Raw genomic sequence first — 19440 nt, forward strand, 5'->3', positions numbered from 1 at the left:
TCCTTGATTTCAAAGTTCCTCTCCACTGCTTTAACACAACTTATTAGCAAACCAAAAGGCTTGGGGGAAAAAAAACAACCAAATACAATGAGTACATGCTCCTCCAAAAGGGTCTTATACTGTAGCACCTCCCAATAAAAAACCATTAAGAAATCTGCAAGTGTAGCTGGCCTAGAAGGATAAAAATGAGTAGACACCTATGAAATACTGCTTATGTGGGTAGTAGGTGAGATCCAAGGACACTGGGGAATATCAGCAACAAGAGAAGAATAAGATGATGGCAATAGGGGTGGGAATGACTCCCACAGAATCTCTAGCATCAGTATTACGTCCTCCTGGCCTACTATTGCATCATTATCTTCTACCTGGAAAATTAAAAGAACCTGTGGTTCTCATTGTTTGAGGAGAAAAAAATTTTCATTCAGATTTCAAAGACTGGCTTAGGGCATCCAAAGGGATGAGACAGCATAGTGGGAAAGGTTCTTGAGTCAGACTAGCGGGTCCATTCCAGTTCAATGACTTACCAGTTGTGTGATCTTAGAAGATTACTTGATGTTTTGGAGTCTCTGTTCCCTCATCTGAAATGTTGTGAGTGTTTTTATCTACACCTCCTTAGGCTGTTGTAAGGATAAAATGAGCCAACGACCAAAAAAGGTTGTTCTCACATAGTAAGCCATTTATGAATACTTATTACTACTACTCTTCTTTCAATCTTTAATAGCTGTTTGCTAGACTCATGGTTTCTAGAGTTTACCCTTTAACATTCTAGAAGAACATTAAAAAGAAAGATAGCACTCTGAGACACCAGGTTTTTTAAATTTAATCAATCAACACATTTTTAAAATAATAAAACTATCACTTATTCCCCCCCCCATCATTTTAAAGGAAGGAAAGTTCAATTTATACCACAAATGAGAGGAAGCCCTGTGTTAGTCACTTTTTGCGTCACTGTGATGAAAAACCTAAGAAAAATAACAGAAGGGATGAAAGACTTATTTTGCTCCCAGTTTCAGGGTTTCAGTCCATCATGATGGATAGGTATGGAGTTGCAGTGCAGCTCACATCAGGAGGCCAGGAACTAGAGAGAGAGAATGCCTGCGCTAACTGGCTTTCTCGTTTTACCCCTTTTATTCCATCTGGATCCCCAGTCTGCAGAAGGGTGCTGCCCACATTCAGGTCAGGTCTTGCTGTGTTATTAGTACTCTCTAGAAACATCCTTATAGACATACCCAGAGGTGTGCTTTACCAATCTCCTAAGTGCTTCTCAATCCAATCAAGTTAACAATCTACTGTGTGGCACCTAAAAATCAGTAAAAAAAAAATAGTGTGGAACGTGATGTGCACTTTCGTACTCTGCTCTTTGGCTCCTCTCTACCAGAAGGCTTTCCCTACATTTCTACCTGTGAAAACTGCTACTCTTTTTCTGAGTCACAGTGCCACATTTCTCTAAGAGCTATGTGATCCTAATAGAATTCAGTGTTTCCTCTCATTTCCTTCTGGTTCTCTTCATTGCCTACTTTGCAATTTAGAAAGTTCTGCTGCCTTGAATAACCAAATCCCTCCTGAAGTACTGTGTGTACCTCTAACCAGCACTTTGAAGTGGACTTTGGTAGGAACATGAATATTCTAAAGCACATAATCAGACAACCCAAGTGTTGAACAATGCTGAATAGATAAACAAACTGCAGTACATCTATACAATGGAATATTATTCAGCCTTAAAAAAAAAGAAATTTTTACTCATGCTATAACATGGAGTAAACCTTAAAGACATTATGCTAAGTGAAATAAACCAGTTGTATTTAAAGTATTTAGGATTGCACTTAGATGAGGTTGCTAAAGTTGTCAAAAAAAATTTTTATAGTGGCAAAATCTAGAATGGTAGTTATCAGAGACTGTAGGAAGGAGATAATGGCAAGTTATCTCCTACATAACTACCACATAGATGCAGTTCCAGAGATATCTGACTGTGATGGTTGTTCAACAATGTGAATATACTTAATGTCTATGAACACTCAAAAATTGTTGAAATGGTAAGTTTTATGTTATGTATACTTAGCCACAATAAAAAGCTTAATAAAATTAAAATATTATTTTAAATTACATAATCAAAAGAATATAAAAGGACAAGTGAAAGGAGTTTAGAGAAGACATGAATTCTGGGGCAAGGAAAGATGAGAAGGGAAACTATGCAGCAATTGTCAATTCAAAGAGTCATTGTGTGTAAAAAGATTAAGCCATGTTCTATTCAGTCCCAAATTATCCCAGAACAACCAACATGCAGAAGCTACAAGGAAAAAGATTTCATTTGTTATAAGAACTTTCAACAGTACTATCCAAATATAGGATAGATTATTTTTATAAATAATGAGTTCCAATTCTCTGGAAGTACTCGAATATAAATGGAATATTCCCTCAGCAGAAATCTTCAGAGGAGCAAGCACCAGATGAAGGCTGGACTAAATCAGTGTTTCCTAACAGCCAGTTAAAAGGCTGGTACCAATACATGATGAAGTTTTCATTCATGAGTTGTGAAATGACAAAAACAAAGACAACACTACTAAGATTTTACAAAGCTGAATATATTTGATTATTTTAATTCTAAGATTATGATTTTGGCTTTCAAGGTATCAAAATGGCCATGGGATGGCCTAAAATGATACAAAATTTGAATGGATTCCTAGTCCCTCAGAGATTTCTATCAATGACAAGAGAGAACTTTGCTTTAGAGATGTTTATCCCAATTCACCACAGAGTCAATGGGCCAAATTCCAAATTCCACTGACCTCTCAATGGCTGAATCAATTTTATTGCACAGGATTGTTAAAGAGAGAATGTTTATGTGCATATATTACTGTGAATATGTATGTGTGGAAAGATAAAAAGAGCTAGAGTATGAATGAATGGACATAGGCACAAATAATGATACAAGAGAAGTAAATAATATGTATTTAGAATTACATTCAAGAATCATTTAATAATAAAAAAATAAAGTTTGGAGCCAATTATCATCAGTATCTACCATCAGCAACAATGGTTTATCAGTGGGATCATTTTTCTTTCTTTTTTGTCACCCTTTTTTTAAATCATAGGGAAAATGTGAAGGCCCCAAGTTATTTTATTATCAATAACAAAAAGCAAAAATGCACAGATGACATCGCTTCATAGTAACTCCCAGAGGTTTTTGATCCCACTATTAATGCTTTCTCTCGCAACATCTGCATTTGCCTCCTACAGAAAACCCTTCTCTTTCTGTCACTCACAATCTGTCACGATGGCATTATCTTCTGCAGTTTAAAAAAAACCTCCATTTAACTTGGTGGTTGGTGAAGACATTTCATTCACATCTCTTAACTAACCATAACTATTCTAATTTACTACATGAAGTGGGGGAAGAACTTATATTTTGCTTCTTGTTTTGCATCACAGAACATAGAGATGAGAAAAGGTCACACTCTTGAGATTAAAAAAAAAAAACACCTTGTTAAATCAAAGAATAGACTGAATAGGAATGCATGCTTTTGGTACCTCCTCCCCATATTTCAGTGCAGTGAGAATTTGGGCTCTTAAATCACACTTGGGTTCAAATCTTGGCTTTACCACTCATGCACCTTTAGACAAAGCATGTACCTTTCTCACAGATACTTCATCTGTAAAATGAGAGCCCATATTGATATCCACCTCATAAGATTAAGTTAAATAAGCAATAAATGTTACTGCTATACTACAACCATCCTCATCAGCAGCATTATTGTCATCAATCAATTATCACTTAAGACTCTTGGATAGCAAGCAACACAAATTATTCTGCCAAACATTTAAATAGAAAATAAATGGCCTATAAGTGTACAGAACAGCATATAGAAATTGAACTAAAACTAAATCAAACTTAAAAGCTATAAGAGCCAGGACCCCAGAAATTAATGGTGTTCTTCAGGCTGCCCTCATCAGTATGAATTGATTCCAACCATTTTCTGTTCTTGGGTCAATATACTTAAGATTCATAATCCCTGGAGAAAGAGACAAAAAAACAGATAGGTAAACAAAGACTTTCCTTGGCCACATAACCACTTCTTGCCCAGGAGAGGATAAGGTGTATGCCTGACAACCCTAATAGTACTACATATAGTAGGGTAGGCTAGTCCCCACGGGAAAATTCACATGTTGTTGCCAAAGGAAGGTATTGTATCTGAGCAGATAAAATTCCAACAATTATTATTATTAAACAATTATATCTAAGAACCTACTACAACAAGTTCAATTAAGGTTATACTCTCTTCTCTATCAGCCTCTCTCTTTGGTAATTATTCTTTTTAATGTAATATTAATTTTTAAAGTTGATGTTGTAACCTGATTTTGAGAAAAATAAGCAGGCCCCAGTATTTTAAAGCATACATGTCCCATTTTTTTAAAAATATGTATCTTGCTGAGAAGAAATTATTTTGTTGAAAACTTTCCTATTAGAATTTCCAGAAAGTTCATTGCCTTTATGTTCAAGTTGTTTAGCAATGACTTGTGCTATTAAGAAGCACACAAAGGGTACATTGATAAAGTTATCTGAAAATGACTTAGAGAAATGTTTGCTCTCATAAGAAATATATTTTATTTTTTATTTTCAGTAAGATGATATTTATGATCAGAAATTAGGGTTAAAAGCAAGATTTTGTTTTGACAATTTTTGTTGAAAATGCCTCCGTGAGAAATGCTTAACAATAAAAAGCAATGGTGTAAGAATAATAACGATAAATTATAATGAAATATATGACCTATAATTCCATTAAAACTTTCTTACTAGCTGAACAAATCCCAAACAATGCAACATACAAAGGCTGATTAATTTGGAGCCCCAAATAACTATGGAGGACAATGAAAACATTTCTTAAAAAGCCAGGCCCCTGAAATCACACAAAGCTAAGATGAATACCAGCTTTACCTGCAGCAGTTATGTGACTCTAAGCAAATCACTAGTCTCCAAAATATTCAGGCCTTACCTCATCTGTGAAATGAAATAAATAGAATGATGGGATGTTTTGAGGAGTCCCTGATATGATTCATGGAAGAAGCTTAAAACATTATGTGGCAAATAGTAACCACTGAATGATAAATGATAATATTTATACCGATGGAGAGAAACAAGTGCAGTTCTCAACATGGTGTGATTTTGTTTCCCACAGGACACTTTGCAATGTCTCCAGACACCTTTGGTCATCACAACCTGGAAGGTAAAGGGATATTTCCAGAGTACAGTGAACAGAGGCCATGGATGCTGATAAACCTGCTACAGTGCAAAGGACAGGCCCACAACAAAATTATCAAAAAGGAGAAAAAGGTGGTATGATATAATGCAGAACCTGTAACAGATTTGGAAGAGGAGGTACAAAGCTAGAACAGGAGAGATCACAGCAGTAGATCTAGAATTAGATTGATGGGCTTCTGCCACAAATAAGCTCTGAGTATGAGCTCTGTGCCTCAAGATTCTTGTTTGTATGTGTACATAATACCACCTACCTGCAAGGCTGTCAGCAGGCCTGACATTCACCCTTGACCAAATTATTATGGATGCCCACTAGTTAGAACCAGTAGGACTGCATAAGTAAATGGTTACTATTCTTGTTACATGTTAGACCATCAGCCAAGTTTGAAATATGACTGTGCTACATCAGAAATTCCTCTTTAAGTCTCACCTACAAGGTTGGAATGCTCACAGTATCTGCTAAGAGGGATCTTAAAGTAATAAAATGAGACAAAATCTATAAGGTATTTAGCAAAGTATCCAATACATAGTAATATTCACCAAAATTAGCCACAATGAGGTTGTGTTTTGCACACTCTTACATCCATTTGGTGGTAGATGGTTTCAGTCTTCTTTAACAACATATGACATACACTATCAGAAAAACTGCAGGAATTCACCAACTATTCTACCCACCTACTCTCAGATCAGCCAAAAGATTCACTGATCCTGAGGCATGCCCAGTATAATAATAATACCTATACAACACTGAAAAGAAGACAGGGGAAATCATTGTGAAGCTGGCCACAAAAACCTCTTTTATAGATGAAAGCCTCATTCAAACTTGCTCCCCTGACAAGCACTCAGGGAACTCCACTGGGGGGCAAGGGTTCCATAAACAAAATAATGTGCTTGATTGTTCATTACTGTGCAGCAATTCTAAACCTATCTCACACACATATAAGATATTCACTGTCCAAGGACTTTTTTTCAATATCCTTTATTGCTTCTGATACCTGTGCAAACAAGACTTTGTATAACCCAAACAAACAGGGTAGCCCAAACAAAACAGTGCTGCCTTGAGGCTTGCATGTGCCCAAAAATTTATCCAAAATGAATGACTCTATGGGGATTTTCCAGTGCATTACAAAGCAAGGCACTCTAAAATTCTTTGTTCACCCAATTCCACAACCTTTGAGAAGTTACTTTAAAAAAATCAACTCTCTTCACCTCTCATTTTATTCCCTACCACCCCACCACAGATGCCTTCGGTGCCATCCTGCTACCTCCCTGTCATCACACTTACCATTCTCATGACACCTGCTCCTAACCTGGATTCCTTTCTCTTTTTGAAGCAGCTCTCTGGAATTTTGGGGAATGAAATTCTCTGTCCCTTCTCAGGGAAACCCACCACAAGAAAATCCCGCATTTATGCCTCTGAGACCACTTAAGCTTCTTACAACATCTGCATAGGAATGACCTTCCAAGCTCCTTTTGATCCAGAACAGAACTGAAGAAATAAGGACCTCATCTGCCCTCTCCTGACTTGCAGTGCAAAGTCAATATTAATCAGAGTGCCCTTTTTTGCTGCTGACAGACAAAGGAGATGTGCTCATAACCAAGAGCTTCTTGCCAACCCTCAGGGCTTTAAATCTTTTCTAAATAAACTGCAATTTGTAAAGAAACCCCCGAAATGATGTTGTGCAAGGAAGTTAAAGCAGGCACAGAAGGATGGAGTAACATTTCACCATCTGCCTGTGATAATAATGTCTCTACCTTGCAAATGTCTAATTGATTGCACAACAGAACCAAAAAGATCCTGCCATAATCCAACAGAGATTATTCCTAAATTGTACCTTCACACAGGAAGACTGCCAAGGTCAGTGCTCCGAAGGACCAATTTTGAACATACGAACTTTCTAGTGGCAGAATGACAGCCAAGAATGAAACAACGTATTTTATTTATTATAGTTGCTTAGTTCAATATCCAGCTTGGCCATACAGAGAACAGAGAGGTACAGAATGAGTTTAGGGCAGTGTTTCCAACTGGTAAGCCTGGACTCTGGGCTGCTTTAGTCTCTAGGGTGTTGAGCCAGGAGGTTTTATTCTTGTGGAGTCATATCATGCATAGAGAGGCAGCAAGGTGGGACATAAGTAGATGCTAATGCTCTGTGCTAGCAGGGATTAGACCTTGCTGGGTTTTCTATGACAGAGTTTAGACTTGAACTGAAGAGCCTAAGAAGAGTGAACTGAAAAAAAAAAAAAAAAAAACAAAAGCATCTTTGATTATGAAATTTTTTTTTCTGGTACTGGAGCAGAGTTTTGTGCTTGCTGGGCAAGTACTCCACCATTTGAGCCACACCTCCAGCCCTTTTGTTTTGTATTTTGTTTTTGAGATAGGGTCTCATTAACTTTGCCAGGGCTGGCCTCCAACTCCTGATCTTCCTGTTTCTGCCTCCTGAGTAGCTGGAATTATAGACATGCACCATCACAAGTGGTCTGATTACACAAAATTTCTTAGATTTTTCCCTTCCTGCAGAGAGGACGTGGGCAAGCACTCTGGTCCACACCAAATGGAAACTGGTGACGTAGATTTTTGTCTCTTACAGGTCCCCATAAGCAAAGAACTACTAGCCACTACTAATGAGTTAAATTATAATCTGACTTTTAGAAATAACTATATATTTTTTGTATCTATATCATATACATTTATATAGGTGCACAATAAATTTATAAACATAAAAATTTATAAAATAGATAAATACATTTATAAATATTCTGGGATTCTTGGTGTTGATTAATATTAAAACTGGGAAAAATCATCTTCAAGAATCTTTAAGTTACAAGAAGCTAAACATCTCTTTATTGATAAATTATAAACAGTTCCACTGTGTTCACAGGGAAACCTATTTTCCAGTATGTGTTTCTATAAAAATCAATTATATTTATACTTCATTTATTTCATTCTTTAATTATAAAACATAAAATAACATTACTTTATTTTTACTATGAATATTACCACATTCTCTTTATGGCAAAAGATACAGCTCTTTCACTCATGGTAGATGTCTATAAAGTCTGTTCCAATAAATGAATTAAGTAAATAAAAGTGAACTAGATTAAAGAAAATACTAAAATAACACTAACAAAGGTGGTCTGCAGACTTGGCCCAGTGTAACAAAGTTTGGGATCAGCTCCACATTAGCCCCAAGTCTTCCCACTCTAAGCATCGATTTTATCTCACAAGCACGTGAAGATTCTGATTTCTCCTTTCCTCTATCAGGACACTCCCTTGGGATCCTTCACAACCAGATGGTCAGCATATTTGTTAAAAGGTTGTCTATGTAGAAAAAGTCTAGTTCATTCCTTCTCTGTCTCTCTCTCTCTCTCTCTCTCACATCTTGTTTTACTGTGGTTGTGTTTGTTTGCTTGTGACATGGTCTTACTAGGTAGCCCAGGCTGGTCTCAAACCTGAGAACCTCTTGCCTCACCCTCTCAAGTGCTGAGAGTATAGGCCTGAGTCCTGTTGGTTCTCTCTTACTAGAAATTGGTAAAATAAGTAAACAAATTAAGCGACCAAAGGCCCTTTCAGAATCCCAACAACTTTTGGGTTTGCAACAATGGCAAGAGGCAGCCAATCCTCCCACTTGCCTAGAAGTTTGTTGTTTCTGCTTTTTCCAATGGTCTTGAGTGGCTCTATAAGAGAATTGCTCAATTTAGTAAATAAAAGTTCATGTTTCCTATGTGGAAAAGTCTTAATGTTTTCTTTTGTGGAACCCCTAACTATTAGCATTATTACATCTCTGGGCAAATCATCTTAAGCCTGAATATCTATACTTAACAAATGAGCATCAGGCACTTAGCATATAACCTAAGGCCAAGTACACACAAGTGCCTAAGAACAGGTATTATTATTATTATTATTATTATTATCATTTTGATATATTTATACATTGTGAAATGGTTGCCACAATCAAGTTAAATACTATATTCACATAGTTGCTTTTGTGTATATGGTGACAGTTCTGATTTCTCCTTTCCTCTATCAGGACACTCCCTTGGGATCCTTCACAACCAGATGGTCAGCATCTTCACAATTTCAAAGTATACAATACATCATTATCAACTATGGTCACCATAGTTGTATGGTAATACAACAGATCTCCAGAATCCATTCCTCCTGTCTACCTAAAACTTTATACCCTGTGATCAACTTCTCCTGACTTCCTCTACCCTTTCCCCAGCTCTTGGCAACCACATTCTATTCTCTGCATTTCTGTGAATTTGAATTTTTCTTTTTTATAAATTTTATTTATTTTGTTAAGTTAAATAAATTTTAAATTAAATAAAAATTGTACATATTTTTGCTTTGAAATATGTGTACATCGTCGGCTAACAATGGCTCACTCAAGCTAGTGAAAATAGGCATTAATTTATATAATTATTTTTGTGGGGAGACATTTAAATCCATTCTTGTAGCAACTTTCAATAAAATGCATTGTTATTGTTATTAATCATTGTCACCATGTAGTACAATAGATCTCTTTAATCTATTCCTCCCATCTAAAATTTTGTAACCTTGGACCAATATCTCCCTAAACTCCTGATAATTACAATTTTACTCTCTGCTTCTATGTGTTTGACTTTTTTAGGTTCCTCATATAAGTGAAGAACATGCACGATTTATTTTTCTGTGCCTGGCTTATTTCAATTAATATATTTTCTCCAAGTTCATTCACATTGGCTCAAACCACAAGATTTCCTTCCTTTAAAAGGTAAATAATATTCCATTATATGCGTGTATAATTCTACTCTAGACTGTGTATGTACGTAATACATTATGTATAAGACATAAGCATATATGTTATTATGCATTTCTTTGCCCATTTTTCTGCCAATGTTGGTTCCATATCTTGACTATTGTGACTAATGCTGCAGTGAACACAACTTCATTGCAGATATCTCTGTGACACGCTAATTTTATTTCCTTTGGCTATATACCCACTAATGGGATTGCTGGATTATATCATAGTTCTAGTTTTACTTTTAGAGGACTTTTCATACTATTTTTCAAAATGGCTATACCAATTTACACCCCAGGAACAGTGCACATCTCACCAAACTTGGAATCTTTTATCTTTCAGTAACAGTCTTTAAGACAGGTATGAGGTAATATTTCATTGTGGTTTTAATTTGCATTTCCTGATGATTCACGATGCTGAGCATTTTTCATATACCTGTTTGCCATTAATATGTCTTCTTCTGAGAAATGTCTTTTACTATCATTATTTCTGCTTCTAAAATAGTGCTGCTACCTCAAATAATCATTTACCTTAATTTTAGGCTACAACTTATAATAATTTATCCAACACATTCTTCTTAGAGTTACTGTTTTGGGCACCAGGGAAATAGCACTGAATAACAGAGCAAATTCCTTGCCCTATGGCTCACATTCTGGTGGAGAAAAGAAACAGTACACATAATAAATGAATGTTAATTACAGTATGTTTGGCAGTGATGAATACTAGAGAAAAACTAGGACTATGATCTGGCAAAAGCATTGCTTATTGAGGTAAAGGACTTTTCTCCTAGAGCAGTTGAGCTTAGTGTCACAACTCCTGAAGACCTTTAGATATTACAATCTGAGCTTTGGTCTTATGATCTCTTTGGTGTAATTTATTAGACAAGTGGGTATACAAAGTGAAAAGGAAAAATATTTCCCCTGCTTATTTGCTGAAACCTAAAATCCCTGCAAGAGAGGAATAATGGAACAATTGAGGAGGATAGCCATTGTTAGGTATCAAATGCTAGGCACATATGGTATGCCATTCCTAGTCCCTAGAGTGGCAGATATTACCAACTTTTCCTTTTTCCTGTTGTACCCCAAACCAGTTTCACAAAACCTCTCAACACAGTTCTCTAGGCAAGCATGCCAGTAACTAAAGTTAGCACAAGAAGTAAAATCTACTGGCATTTTAAGAGTTTGAAGTAAGGTTTAAATTGAAATATAACTAGGAAAGGTATGACACCAACTTAAAACCACACTAAGTAGTAAGTAACTGGTCTTCACCCTGGTGTACATTTTATCAGCTATCTAACATGCCACTCTCCCAAGTGTACATTTTATAAAAAGAAACGCCATAAGTATATAGAGGGTGAGCAGAATGCACACGGAGAGAAGGACATATTTTATAATCTTACCTACATTCACATCTGAACATGTGTCATAAGACATTTCCACATACCCTCTGATTTGAAGGAATAACCTCTGTTAGTATACCTTAATCTTCCACATAGACAGATAGCTGAGCCCTCAAATTACAGCACTCACTAATGTCAGTTCTATTCTTTGAGTTGTTCAGGCCAAACACCTTAGAGTTCATCAGCAAATCTTTCAGTCCAACCTCCAAAAGATTATCAGAATCTAACCATTTCTTACCAAGTCCACCACTACCTCCCAAATCAAGCCATCATCAAGTGTAGGTTAGAAAACATCCTCAGCTTCTGCCTGGGCTCCTAGAACATATATCCTCATTTAGGAGCTCCTAAAACCTAAGTCAGATCATATCCCTGCTTGGCAGAAGACCTCCAGTACCTTCCCAGAGTAGTTCTACAAGGACCTTCACAGTCTTGTCCCCAACTATGACTCAAGCCCTTTGTGTCTTGCTCTGTTTTGCACTCTTCCCTCCAATCCCACAGGCCTCTGTGTTTCCTCCAAAAGACCTGGAATGTTCCTACCTCAAGTCCATTACACTTGCTATTGCCTCTGCCTGGGAAGCTTCTCTTCCAAGGAACCATATGGCTGCTTCCTTACTCTGGTACCATCTTTGTTGAAGTCCTCCCATATAGCTCCATATAAAATGGAACACTATCAGCCTCCACCTGCATACCTTCTCTCTTTCACCTCAGCTTAAAAATTCCTTGTGGCACTTATCACCACCTGACCTAATATTTCTCCCCACCACCCCTCCCCACCTCTTTCTCTTCTTCTCTTTTCTTCCTTCCTTCTTTACTTCCTTTAGGCATTATTTGTCTCCCAACATAATAGGCTAAGGTTCAAAAAATGATACTACACTGTATGGTACTTTGGCAAGGTGAGAACTTTGAAAAGAACCAGGTCTCCCTGCCCTCTTGCCCTCCTATCTTTCACCTTTTTTTTTTTCTGCTTAAGCAAAGGGAGAGGCTTTCTCTGAATTTTCATTATCTAACTAAAAGTATTGCCACAGTGGAATGCAATTTTCATTAACTTCTCTTTCCAGAGAAAATCAACTCATAGCTGAGGAAAGGAGATTAAAGGTCAATGTCCAACTCCCCTCAGAAAGACTTTGGCACAGCCTGTCATCTATTCTTCTGAGGGCTGATACCTGAGAGTTTATCTGCTAACAATACAACCTTTGCTCACTACGGATCTCCATCCCTCACCTTCCCATAACCTGTCATTACATTCCCATGGAAGCCCCAAACCACTATTTCTTTCTGTAGCTTAGAACATTATATAAACTTCAAATATCTGGCTTTTCTTCACGTAGTATATTTTTCTATGTTCCCATGCATAGGCATGTTCTAAATTTGTTTGCCTTTTCTTCTGCTAATGTCTATTGTCCGTATATTTCATAGATCCCAGTTATTGAACCTTTAGAAAGTGAACAACAGTTCCTTTCCCCCTACAAATACAAGCTCCATCCACTTAAGGGCATGGTCTGTTCTGTTTATTCCTGTGCCTAGAGTAGCATCTGGCCTACAGCAGACATGCCAACTGCTTTGATAAAAACTCAATCACCACCGAGACCTGGCACCATATGCAGAAGGAAGAAACCTCTGCATCTACAAAATGCAACTGCTCTGCTTGAGTGGGTTGAGCTCAGTCTCCTGTAACAGTGGTTGATCACCGTCTAAACACATAATGATAGTGCTGGGATGATGGAAAGTGAAAGTCCTTTACTCTTGGAGGAAAGCTAGATGTTATCAACTGCTGCATTTGCTCAGTGGCATTTAGTATAAAACAGTATACTTATTTCCTATACTTTTGCTAGGAAAAAAAACCAACAACAACTTCAATTTGCTGTCTAAAACTCTAGTGGCCCTTGACTGAGTATCCTGAAACAAAACATCTCACACTTGATTTTTGATAACACAGTTTATTAAAATGCAGCTATTGCATTACTACAGAATAAGCTATGTAATCCGAAGATTTAGCATGCTGTCAAAAGGTTTCTTCATTGGAACTGACAGCTACCCCTAAAGAAGAGATTATTGTAAGCATATCATTCGTCCATTTTAAGCCTCAGCATTTTCACCGGTAAAATGAATGACTACACCAGGTTATGTCTAGCATTTGTTCTAAATTATATATTCAATGAGGCAGACAGAAGGATCCAGTGGAAAGGACTTGGAATTTGGGGTTTAAGATCTATCACATAGTGGCCACACTGAATCTCATTTTTTTCCATTTTTGAAACATTTATCACTAGAAATACATATATTGCCTGTATCACCTTTCAGAATTTTAAGATGTACATTTGGAGGATCACCCAAGACACAACAGTGCAGATAGAGAGCTCACCTCCTTGGCTCACCAGGAGGAGCAGAATGTGTAACATATCACCGGCACCCATGTGCATTTGCTGAATGAAGGAAAGAATATACGAACACATATACAAACAAACCAAAACAAAAAACCAAATTTGCCAATCTCCCCAACTGCCAGGATTATTCTGTGGATTAAAGACAATAATGTATGTTGAAGAACTTTCTGTATCAATGTATGTTGCAGGAGCCTTTTAACTTCTAAAGTTATACAAATGTTAACAATTGCCATCATAAAGCGTTACACAGGGCTGGAGGCATGGCTCAAGTGCTAAAGTGTCTGCCTAGCAAAGGTAAGGCCCTGAGTTCAAACCCCAGTACCACCAAAAAAATAAATAAATAAATAAAGTGTTACACATTTGCCCAGTTCAGTACATTTGTCTTACTAATTTAATGCCAACACAACTGGAACTAGAAAGAAACTACTGTTTATTGAAGCCTTACTGTATCCTAGGGAGAAAGATAGATATATAAAATGTAAGCTTTTGACCTTTTAAATGACCTGGGCTGTCTCAGCTTCGTGCTAAATTCTAGCCATCAGACGTTAGAAACTGAGTCCACAAAACTCACACATGATCAGTCACTTGGCACTTAGCCTCTGTCTATTGTGTTTGGCAGAGATAAACTCATTTAATTTTTGAATAGGTTTGAGGTAACTATAGCTATATTTTTGTTTTTATAGATCAGGAAACACAGACTCAAAGAAGTTAAGTTGTTCCAAGATCATGGTTAGCAGGTGGCAGAGTCAAGATTTGACTATCTGACATTAAAGTCCAAGCCCTTTATCAGTTTATAATAAGCAATACATCCATGTAAACTTAACAGCAATTATGTGCTGAGTAATTGTGGTGCTTTTATTTTAGTTCAAGAAAGCTATTTTTAGCATACTTATCAGCATTGCCTTAATTTTTTTTTCTTTTCCAAAGTGAAAATCTGTGCTTAGGAATAAGGGCAAGACCAACAATGTGACAAAAGAGCACCCCACAAAGATAAGCAGGCCAGTTTTAAGAGATTATTCCTCACCTTGGCCCTTTATGGTGTGACCCTACGGTGTTGTCATAATCTGTAGGGCAGTTCTGCAGTCAGAAATGAGAATGTGTACCATTTGATACTGCTCTGATTCCTTTCTGAGTTACCCAATGTTTATTGAAATTTCTTTCCATTTCTCTCCTTTTTGGAGCAAACATGTTCACTTCAGTCATTATGACTGTCAGCTGATCTGATTCACAGTTCTTAATTAAGCAGGACTATTGAATGCTGTGAGATATGAAATCTCTTGCTGCTAAATTGGACACAGGCTGAAAGTTGATAGAAATGTGTTTAGATATGACAATGCTTTACTTTTGGGGACTTGTCCTTATGGAGACACTGAGACCAATCATCATTAGGACAATCCTATCTCAGCTGCCAGAGAATGAAGATCCCTGCATAGAGCTACCTGCCCAGACTAATGGTCAAGAGGCTGATGAGGCATTAATGAGACCACGAATCAAAATTTACTAAACAAATAATGTCCCCAAGGGCCCTGGCTTCTACTTGGTTGTGTTTGACTTTAATCTCAGTACTAACTGTGGGACAAGATGATTATGTTTAGATGTCTCCATTAGAAGCCCTCTCTGAACAATTCTTCCAAGTAACTATCCTACCACCAGCTGTTTCTAGGACAAACAAAGAAGATGAAAGTATTGCATTACAAAATTTAAAATCCAGACACTGGCAAGAGTCAGCCCTATTAATCACTTTCCACTGCATATTTTTATGTCTATGGTTCTTTCTCTGGAAAAAAATAATCATATAGTAATAATAGCTACTGTTATCAAGTCTTAGTATGCACTAAGCATGGTGCTGAGTGCTTTTAGGCATTAAGTGACAATTGTACAGTCAAGAGTCTGTGTCGTTTCATTGTTTGTTCTTTGCCCCCACAGCATAAATTACTCTGTCATTAAATTTATCACAAACTCATTTATGCTTTTTTTTTTTGGCAGTACTGGGATTTGAACTCAGGGCCTCACGCTTGCTTGAGCCACTCCACCAGCCCCTCATTTGTGCTTTTAACATCAATGTTTTCAACTGATGAAGCTTCACTAGAACAAGGACCATGTCTATTTTAGTGCTCTGTTGTAGCCTTGGCTTCTAATACAACATCTGCAATAGAATAGATGTTTAATAAACATTTGAGAATCAATGAAGGAAGCACGGACAAGTTAAGAAACACCTCCAAGCTGACATAGCACAGGCCATATGCACTCTCAGCCTCCAGAGCCCCTGCTCCTAATGTGCAGTACATGGTCTCTCTCTGGACTGGATAGTCTTTTGCATCAAAACACATCAAATAAAGAGCAAACAAGAGCAACTATTATTATCACCATAGTCCTATATAGATATGAGAAAATAAAAGCAGTTTCTCTATGACTATTGAAGTAAAGCTTATTGCAAAATAAATGCTAGTGGGCATAAAAGCATATTAGAAAAGTTTTAAGAATACTATGAAATCGTGCCCAATCTTTCCTTGAGATCCCTTTCTATTCTCTATATTGTTTCCAGTTTATTATTATTATTATAACTGAACATTTAGGACCCAAGGGATCCTGGCCAGTGGAATGTACAGAATTCTCAGTCCTCCATGGAATCTAGAAACAAGTGTTATCTGGTTTATAAGAATAAAATGATAAAATAAATGTGCATCTCTAAGCTGGTGCCTGGCACATGCTAAGGATGCTATTATTAATAATAATCTTTATTTTTATTAACCTTTGTCCTTCTGTCATTCAAAAAATGCCATTCATTCTAAAATGAATGCATAATTAGAATTGGACATAAGTAGAAAACAAAGTAACTATTCTTAGATTGGGACAGGGAAGCTGAAGCCTGGAGAATGGCTGGGTGCTCACTGGCAGTTGGAAGCCCAAGTTTTGGGGTTGGTCAGACCTGACTTCTAATCTCAGCTTGACCTCTTAGTTTCAGATAGTCCTAGGCTAAATTATGTAACCTCAACAACTTTCATCAGTCATAAAATATAGGTAATTAAACCACCTATTCACATAAGTGCTTGGCATACAACCTGTTTATAGAGGGAAAGAATAAACCCAATCATTGGTTGCCTGTTTTCATCATTTTCCTCCTAATTATTATTTAGTCAGCTGTGAGTGGAATAAACCTTGCCTTGGAACCTGGATATTGTACCTTTGAAGCTTGTCATATTAATGCAAAAAAGCACTTAGACTTTTATTCTAGATGTTTATTTCCCTCAGAAGTCTCATCTCTGTCCAGGACACAGTGGTCTGCCTGGTCTCAGAAATGCATGGAACACACACTGATCTCTATGCTGTCAATGAAGTCCAGGTCTGAAATGAGGAGGCCAAGGGCTCCCCACCTATGGTAGCACCCCAATAAATAGAAAGTTTAAACTCTTAAGCCTTGAATTCAAGACCCAACGCTATTTGTTTCAAACAATTTTTTGCTTAATGTCAGGGTCAAAAAAATGGTCTTTCCAATTAAGAACATAAATATGATCTAATGGACTCATGAGGGATATATCAATATCTCTCTCTCTCCCTTTCATCCACCTGTGAACTTTCCCTTGGCTTTACTGTGGCCAATCAGAATAACTATTGAACTCTTAGCTTTGGTGCTTAGAGATATAACCATGAAAAAGAATACTCGATTTCACAGAACCCACAGCCTGATGGGAGAGATGGTCACAAATCAAATTAAGTTATTGAATAAAATGAATACATAAATATAATTGGGCATAAGTAGAAAACAAGGTAACTGTTCTTAGATTGGGACAGGGAAGCTGAAGCCTGGAGAATGGCTGGGAGCTCACCAGGTGAGGAGTAGCACTGGGTCTAGAGAGGCAGGCACTAAAGTGGAGCTGAAAGCCTGGCAAGAGTCAGGAATGCAGAGTGAGGGACATGCATGATGAGGCAGAAGAAATGGGCAGAAACAGATTAGTTGGTGGAAGGAAGATGAGGAAGATGATGGGAGCTAGACAAGGAGGGTGACATAGAGGCAAAAGGAAATTAATGCATCCCAGAGGTGTTTAGAAGATAAAATAGAAATAACCTGCTGATAGAATGAATGGGGAGGGGAGGTATGATGAGGGCAAGGCAGATAACCAGAGTAACTCCTAAGTGTGTGCTCTGTACTGGATGAGTGGAGGTGACAATTACTAATCTCATTCTTTAAAGTGGGTTGAGACACCTGAGAGGAGATGAGGAAGAGGCAACTTCATTAAGAGCATAAAGTGTACTTACATGAGAAAAGGTCTAGCTTGTCCTTGGGGCTTGTGGGAGAGCATGGGGCTGGGAAGAAGATTATCAACACACTGTGGGTAAGAGAAATGCAAAAATGAAGCAATGACTGAATTCTACAACCAAAAATGAGGCTTTTTATTTATTTATTTTTCTTTCTTTCAGTACTGGGGATAAAACCCAGGGCCTCATGCATGCTAGGCAAATACTAAACCACTGAGCTACATCTCCAGCCCCAAGAATGAGGCATTTTTCTCCAGAACAAGACTAACCTCCGAACATCCAAATGAACCTATAAATCAGACCAACTTGCAGTTACTTTAGAATTTTATCACCTGCACAAAAATGGTTGTATAATATCACTAACTCTCCCCCACCCCCAGGATGTAAAAATTGTAGAAGATTTCAGGAACGACTGAGGAAGATCCTAGACTTCTCTTAAAGGAACATGATAACAGAAAAGTGGCCCATCTACTTTTGTACTATTTCTCACAACTTTCCAGTGAAATCCCCAAAATAACAAAAGAGAATGAACCTACTACCCTGGGGGGAATCTTAAGATTTGGTCTAGAAATGTAAACAGTTTTTGAAGCCTAATCAAGTACTTTAAAAAATCATGCAAATTTTGTAAGATATTGCATAATATAATTATGGTGCTTTTAATATACATGCATTTTTACTTCCCTCAAATATTGAAGCTAAAATGATGTGCCACAAATGTGCCTCCATTAGCCTATGACTTTGAGAATACTCTTGACCACAGCTCCACATGCAGAGTTGAACTCATTATCTAAGTTGAGAACCATGAAATTAATCAGAGATGGGTTATGGAGGTTTCTCCTTAGAGCAGAGTCGTGACCTTTGGAAGTCACTCTTCATTTCTCCAAATCCTGTAACACATATTGTTAATACAAAAACCAACACTACGTGGTTTTTAAATTCATTCTCTCTTAAGAGAGATGGTTATTGTACTACATAGTAGGAACATAGGTACTACAAAGTAGCTATCAATTTTAAAATGAGGAAATAGACACTAAGGTGTAAAGTATCTTGCCAAAGTCTGATAGCCCATTATTCAGGACACAGTTTGAACTCAGACAGTTCTGGTTCACACCAAAGTACCATCATCTTCTCTGCTAACCGTTAGAATTCAACATCCTACAGTCTCACTGTTGTGTTGGCTTATATTTGGTAGCAATCAAGAAAGAAAATAAAAGACATGCTTCAGACACAGAGAGAAAAGAAACCATTCTCCTCCCAAAACATAATTTTATTTAAGTGAAATATCAGTGTGCAGACTGGACATTTCAGGTACATAAAGTCAAGTGTTACTAATTAAATGAGTCATGAATCATAATATCAACAATA

General features: G+C 37.2%; 1 protein-coding gene across 1 annotated transcript in view; it reads right to left on the bottom strand.

The window, feature by feature from the left end:
* Window positions 1–18124, bottom strand: part of Fhit (fragile histidine triad diadenosine triphosphatase) — a 1296971-nt gene extending 1278847 nt beyond the window's left edge. The window contains exon 1 of the mRNA XM_074044091.1: window positions 18076–18124. The gene's annotated coding sequence lies outside the window, so the exon portion shown is untranslated. The remainder of the gene's footprint in view (window positions 1–18075) is intronic.
* Window positions 18125–19440: the final 1316 nt, after the last annotated feature.

The sequence above is a fragment of the Castor canadensis genome, chromosome 10 (genome assembly GCF_047511655.1).
Source record: "Castor canadensis chromosome 10, mCasCan1.hap1v2, whole genome shotgun sequence".
Lineage (NCBI taxonomy): Eukaryota > Metazoa > Chordata > Mammalia > Rodentia > Castoridae > Castor > Castor canadensis.